The sequence below is a fragment of the Cornus florida genome, unplaced genomic scaffold, assembly GCF_030987335.1.
Source record: "Cornus florida cultivar Cherokee Brave unplaced genomic scaffold, ASM3098733v1 CherokeeBrave_3.0.0_Hap2_Chr09, whole genome shotgun sequence".
Classification (NCBI taxonomy): Eukaryota; Viridiplantae; Streptophyta; class Magnoliopsida; order Cornales; family Cornaceae; genus Cornus; species Cornus florida.
In genome coordinates, this window is record NW_026775579.1 from 35,254,931 (window position 1) to 35,261,766 (window position 6,836).

The 6,836-nt window shown below is 38.2% G+C and overlaps 1 pseudogene; it reads right to left on the reverse strand.

The window, feature by feature from the left end:
- Positions 1 to 3,153: 3,153 nt before the first annotated feature.
- On the reverse strand, positions 3,154 to 3,252 carry LOC132275735 (small nucleolar RNA R71; annotated as a pseudogene).
- Between the last annotated feature and the right edge of the window lie 3,584 nt (positions 3,253 to 6,836).

Here is a 6,836-nt window from a genome sequence, read left to right on the forward strand (position 1 = left end):
AGCCTCACCAAGATGGATCGAACCCCTTGTCCTGATCCTCAAGAAATCTCCATCTTCAATCGATCCAACTTTTCTTAGATCGATCGAACTTCTTTGATCTTATCCCCACCTACCACTTTTGTTTTTTTCCTAAAATATCTCAGATTTGTCAGTATTAGGCGCCGCCAAGGTTCGATCGATCTCATCAACATTTGATCGATCTCATCAACAGTCGATCGATCTCATCAACTTCCGATCGATCGAACTCTCTCAAGTGCGAGAAAAAAAAAAAAAAAAAAAAAAAAAAAAAAAAAAAAAAAAAAAAAAACAGAGTCCAACTCATTAAAAGATGGCTCGTGGTGCAATCATTGAAGGAGCCCTAGTACACGAGGTCTGACCATTGGGTGTGACACTTGAGCTACCTATATAAGGATTTTGAGCCATTTTACACAAGAGGAGAAGCATATACAATCTTTGAGACATATACACAAGTCAGAGAGAAATTCGAGGAGGCTAGCGATTAGAGACACATACACCATTTGGGAGTTCTTCCATTCATCTAGGGTTTCCATCAAGAAGAAGATCATTCCTACCATGGAGATGGCCCTTGAGGGTTGGAGAACTACATCAATGAGTGGCTAAACATCTTCTTGGGGCTAGAGTTAGCCCTAAGCATGCCTTCTAGACCTTGATGTTTTATATTTTGAGGGGATTTATGTTGTAATTCTTGTCTGAACACTAAATTTATATATGAATCTTGTTTATACAATGATTTGTGTGGTTTAATGCTTATAATTGATCATTGCATTTTATTCATATGTCTATGTATGCTAGAATAGATGTTCATGTGTTTATGTCTAGTTTTTATGTCATTGATGCATGTCTGTGTGTGTTGATGTTATAAATCTAGAGATTGTCAAGGTATGGTGCTTTAATGGAATACTCTTGTGGTTTGTTTGATGGTTCATACTCATTTCTTGATAGATTATGCCTCTTCTTTAGTTTAATTAGTTTAATTTTCATGTCCCTAGCTTAGTTGTAGTGTAGTTGCCTTACTTTCTTAGATGGGAGGACAATCCATGCTTGTTGTTTGATGTTCCATGTGACAACCCTGGTTTTTAGGCTAGTACGTCCTATGATGAACCGAAGATTGACCCAATAGCGGATCCAGATGCGGAAGCAAGAAACAAGTCAACGGTCTCCCAAGGCACAACACACCTCTAAGACACTTTGATGACCTTCCATGAGGTCATGGAACTCAATAAGAACTGACGCGGAAGCAAAAGATTGGAAAAATAACAATTAAGCCCCCAGGGGCAAAATAGTCAATTTACATGGAAATGACGTCCCTATAATGTATATCATTCCCGAAACACATCCGTGACTTCCCATGAAGTCATGGAACTCAAAAGAAAGTAGCGAAAGCGGAAAGCAAGAAAAACTGGACAAAAATAGCCCCAAGGGCAAAATAGTCATTTTTGAAACTATAGATTCGGGTGCCACCGAGCACACCGCTGAAAATATAATGAAAAACTAATCAAAATGGACTCAAGAATTGCATGATTCGGAGTCTGGATGAAGGAGAAACGGCATGACAAAGAAAAACGAGCACTTAAGGCTAAAAGGGTAAATTGGTAGTTATCTAGGAAGATCCAGGTGCAACCGAGCATACCGTTAGAAAGACAGTGAAAAATTAGTCAAGTTCAAAAAAAAGTTCACTCGATTTGGAGTCTGGACGAGGGAGAAACGAGTATTTGAAGTTGGGATGTCGCAGTGGCCCGACGAAGGCCATGGCACTCCCCATGCATGCCCGGTACCCCATTCGGCGCCCAATGGCATGCACATGCTAACAACAAGAAAAAAAATTTGAGTTTCCAGAACTGAGACTTGAAATGGAGGTCGAAACGAGTTTTTCTAGAAAAATATAAAGAAGAAACCCCCCCTAAAATCAAGTTTTCTACCCGACCATGTGAAAGGAAATAAAAAAAAAAACTCATTGTGAAATCCCCAAAATGGCCCTAGATCAGAACTGGACAAGAGGGCAAAAGTTGCTACAGTGACTATCCTAATCTGAGAGCAGAAACGGGCTAAAAGATGAATTTTTCTGGAAAAACACAAAAAATAAACCCCTCCCGAAATCAAATTTTCTACCTAGAATCGTGGATGGAAACAAAGAAAATGCACTGTAAAATGCCCAGAATGCCCCTCCATGAAATCTGGTAGTGAGGGTGAAAAAGCTGCTACATTGCAAAACTGAAAGCTGAACTTTGTGAGGGATTTTCGGTACCAAGACGACATTTTCTGGAAAAATACGAAGAAAAAACCCCCCCTAAAATCACGTTTTCTAAGTGACGTGTGAAGACCAGAATTTGTTTCCTGAAGAAAAACCCTAAAATGCCCTAAAATCATATTATGCAAGAAAATTTTAAAATGAGTCCATAGGAGGCTCAAATCACAAAGGAAAGGGTTTTTCCGGAAAATGATCATGCACACAAATTTCCCACTTAATTTGAATCTTCAATCCATTGTTCATAATTCTAGGGGAAGGGGTAATTTTAATCATTCCATTTCATCAATGGAAGACATCAATGAGGACCATCTGGAGGACCTTGGTCACATAGACTAACAAGGTATCCTCCACCCTAATGTGCATCATGACAACAAGTCCCAATAGGTATGCCAAGACTATTTGTTCCACAACAATAAGGCTAAATTCCATTGGGAATGCCTCGGCCAATTTTTGCTCCATAACCTCCCATTATTCAAGGCAATCAAGGTGTTCGTGTAGCACCACCAGTTGTGAACCCTCCTCTTGTTTTGCATGATCATTATGTGCCAAATGAATATAATTCACCTGCATGCATTCAATTGACCCCATTTAGAGCACATCACTATGAGATTAAACCCCAAACCATTCAAATGCTTTCTAACTATCATGGACTTCCAAGTGAAGAGCCTTATAAGCATTTGGATGAGTTTCTTAAAGTATGTTCCATTGTGAAATTCACAGACATGCCGGAAGAGGTTTTTAGACTTAAACTCTTTCCTTTTACCCTTAAAGATAAGGCAAAATATTAGACTTAAACTCTTTCCTTTTTCGATAACTTCTTGGGCAGAAATGCAACAAGAGTTCTTGAAGAAGTACTATCCGGTTTTAAAGACCAATGCCATGAGAACTTCAATTAGAGAATTTTCTCAAGGGGAAAGGGAATTGTTTCACGAGGCATGGGAGCGCCTCAATGACTTGCTTAGAAAATGTCCACATCATGACATTCCCAAATAGCAATTGGTTCAATTTTTCTTTGAAAGTTTATCGGATAATTTCAAGGGAATGGTTGATGTTTCTATGGGTGGTTCTTATCTTGATAGGCAAGAGGATGATGTATGGCATCTTTATGAAAGCATGAGTGAGAATTCAATGCATAGATCTTTGTCATCTAAAAATGGTAGAAATCTAGGTGGAAAGAAGAATGTTAGCTTATATCAAGTCAATAATTCCAATGATATAACCGTCGAGGTGAAATCTTTATCTCAAAGGTTTAATCAATTTTGATCAACCAAAATTCGGCGAATCAAGTGTCTTCCTCCCCTGATCATGTTCATTATTCATCTAATGAAGCTTGCATGACTTGCTTTAGTGTTTTACATTCTACTTCCAATTGTCCCTATGGACATGTGTAAAGTGAACACCATGAACAAGTGAATGCCACATTTGTCAACCAAGGGAATAATCCCTATGGCACATATTACAATCCTGGGTGGAAGAACCATCCAAACTTCTCTTGAAAAAGCCAAGGGAAAGGTTCAAACCCTCCCCAAAGTGGTTTTCAAGACAAGTATGTTCTACCCCCAATGTAAAGCCAAGGATCCCAAGGTTTTAGATCATCCTTTTGATCACATGGAAACCAATTTTCTAACTCTCATTTTCCTAATCAATCATCTTATTCTCAAGGAAATTCTAGGAGTCCCGCTTTTGAGGAAAAAGTGTTGACCGCTTTAGGTACTTTAGAAGCAAACACTCAATTGCTTCACTCTCATTCCCAATCTATTGCTAAGCTAGAAACCCAAGTCAGGAAAATAGCTATTACTTTGAATGCTAGAAAGAAAGGGAAGATGCTTTTAAATGCCCCACCAAAGCAACAATTTGTTGTGGAAACCAATTCCTCATCGGAAGGTCCCACAATTGAATATGTCAATGCGGTGACAACCTTGAGAAGTGGAAAAATTATTGATAATCAAGTTAGGGTTTCCAATGAAGAGAGTGAACCGGTGCAACCATAAGTTGACACCCGTCCAGTCTCACATTTTATTCCTCCTTCATTGCATGTGAAAGATTCTTGTGTTAACAAAGTTTTGAAAAATGATTTGAAAAATTCTTGCGTTGGAAGTGATTTTCAAAAAGATTTTGAAAACGATTTTGAGCCAAGAGCTCCATTTCCGGATGCCTTGAAAGGATCCATTGCTCTTGAAAATCAAAAGACTAAAGCCAATGAAATCATTGATGTGTTTAGACAAGTGAAGATTAATCTTGCCTCTTTGATGCAATTAAACAAATTCTAGCTTATGCCAAATTTTTGAAAGATCTTTGCACCTAAAAGAGGAAGAACAAGAGCTAAGCACCAAAGAAAGTTGTCTTGACCTAGCAAGTGAGCTCTATTTTGCAACACAACACTCTCCCAAAATTCTAAGACCCTGGTTCACCTATTACTTCTTGCATCATTGGTGACCATGTCATTAATCGGGCTCTTCTTGATTTAGGAGCAACTGTTAACCTTCTTCCATATTCAGTGTATGTTAAATTGGGCTTAGGAGACTTAAAATCGACGTCGGTAGTTTTGCAACTTGCCGACCGATCCATTAAAAAGCCCCGGGGTATTATTGAGGATGTATTGATCAAAATTGACAAGTTCTTCTTTCCAGTCGATTTTGTAGTCATAGATACGGAACCGGTTCCAAATCCCAAGAGCCAATTTCCCGTTATCCTTGGCCGTCCCTTCTTGGCAACCATGAATGCCAACATCAATTGTAGGACGGGGATAATAAAAATCTCATTTGGCCATATGAAAGTGAAGTTGAACATTTTTAATCCAACCCCGAATTCAATGGACAAACATGAAGAGGTTTGTGTTCTAGAAAAGTGTCTTGAAAATGACTTTGAAAAAGTTGTCTTTGCTTGAAGATGGAATTTCAAATGGTTTACCTTCAAAAAGGATTTCAAAAGATGTTGTTTTAAAAATAAAGGTTGAAAGGGCATGGAATTTCAATCTCCTTTGAGCCTAATCCAACGAGTTCTCTAGGGAACAATTTTTTGGGTGGGGTTCAAAGTAATTTTTACCCCGTCAAAGAGGGGATGCACAACAAGATTTTTGATCCGAGCTGAAAGAGCCCAACGTCTTGCTAGAGATGTTAAACACTAGTGCTTCGTAGGGTTTACAACCCTATTCCTCCCTCATTTCTATCTTACCTTTCATTTCTGCGTTGTCTAGATATATTCTGGGTTCATACACATTGTTAGGGACTTTGATTGAGTATGTTTGTGTTTTCATTTTCGAATTAGACATTTAGTGTCTGTTCGATCGATCTTAAAGGAAGTTCAATTGATCGAACATCATCCCTACATCCAATCATCTCTCTGTCCCATCGTGCAAAAAATTCCTGCATATTTCAGCTCTTTGTGTATTGTGCGAATTCTCTTTCTAATCGATCTGAAAATTCCACGATCGATCCAGTTTTCCCTTGGATCGATCTTCATTCCATACTTAGAAAAATTTTTAAGCCCATGATAAATCAGCCCTCTGTGCATCGTTCGAACATGTCTGTAGATTTTCACCTTTTGGATCGATCGAGATTTGATCGATCTGGGTGCTTCACTTTGACTTTGACTTCTTTTTGAATTTCTAATTTTGAATTTTAATTTAATAATATATATATATATATCCAACAAAAATTTTATTTTTATTCCGTTTTATTTTATTTTATTTATTTTATTCTTTTTTTATTTCTATTTTTTTATTTTATTTTCAAAAATCCAAAAATATTTTAATTTTTCAATTTTTTTAAAATTCAAAATTTTTCAAAAATACGTTGTCGTTTTGTGGGTTCGATCGATCTAAGTATCTTTGTGATTGATCTAAGTTCGATCGATCTGATCACCCTTGTGATCGATCGAACAGGACGGAGACAGTTTTTAAAAATATAACCCAAGGGTCATTTGGATCGATTCCAACATCGATCCAAAGCCCTCTTTCTCTCTCCAGTGAATCCCCATCTTTTTCCCCATCTCCGGCGCACTTTCGGCGACATCCCAAAGCTTCCAAGCTCGATCCCGATCTCAGCTCTCTCTCTCTCAATCCTTCTCTCCCTCATTTTTGGTAAGCTTTTACACTTGTTTTCCATTTTCAAACTTCATTTACATATTTAGATATTGCCACGTTAGATCTAGAGCTTCCATGTTTATTTGTTGTCATTATTGAAGCTTCGAAGCCTGCATCTATATATGGTCTATTTTTGTATATATTTTTGTTCCGATTCTCATTTCGGGGGTCACGTGCCGATTTAAGTGACTATATTTGATTTGTTGAGGTGTATAGGGGCCTACGAGCTTACTCGGGTGCCCCCGTGTTGTCCACGTCACAGATATGTGACTGCTCATGTTTCCATACCAGTTCGATCGATCATACTAGCGCTCTGATCGATCAAAGTAAGATCGATCTCAATCAAGTCCTGGTCGATCCAACTTGGATTGATTTCATCTTTTCATGATCGATCGAACCTCACAGATTTGCATACACACTTTATATACCCTCTTTTGTGTTCCATGCTATCTCATTTATGCCCAATGCCTGTGTTTTCCGCGT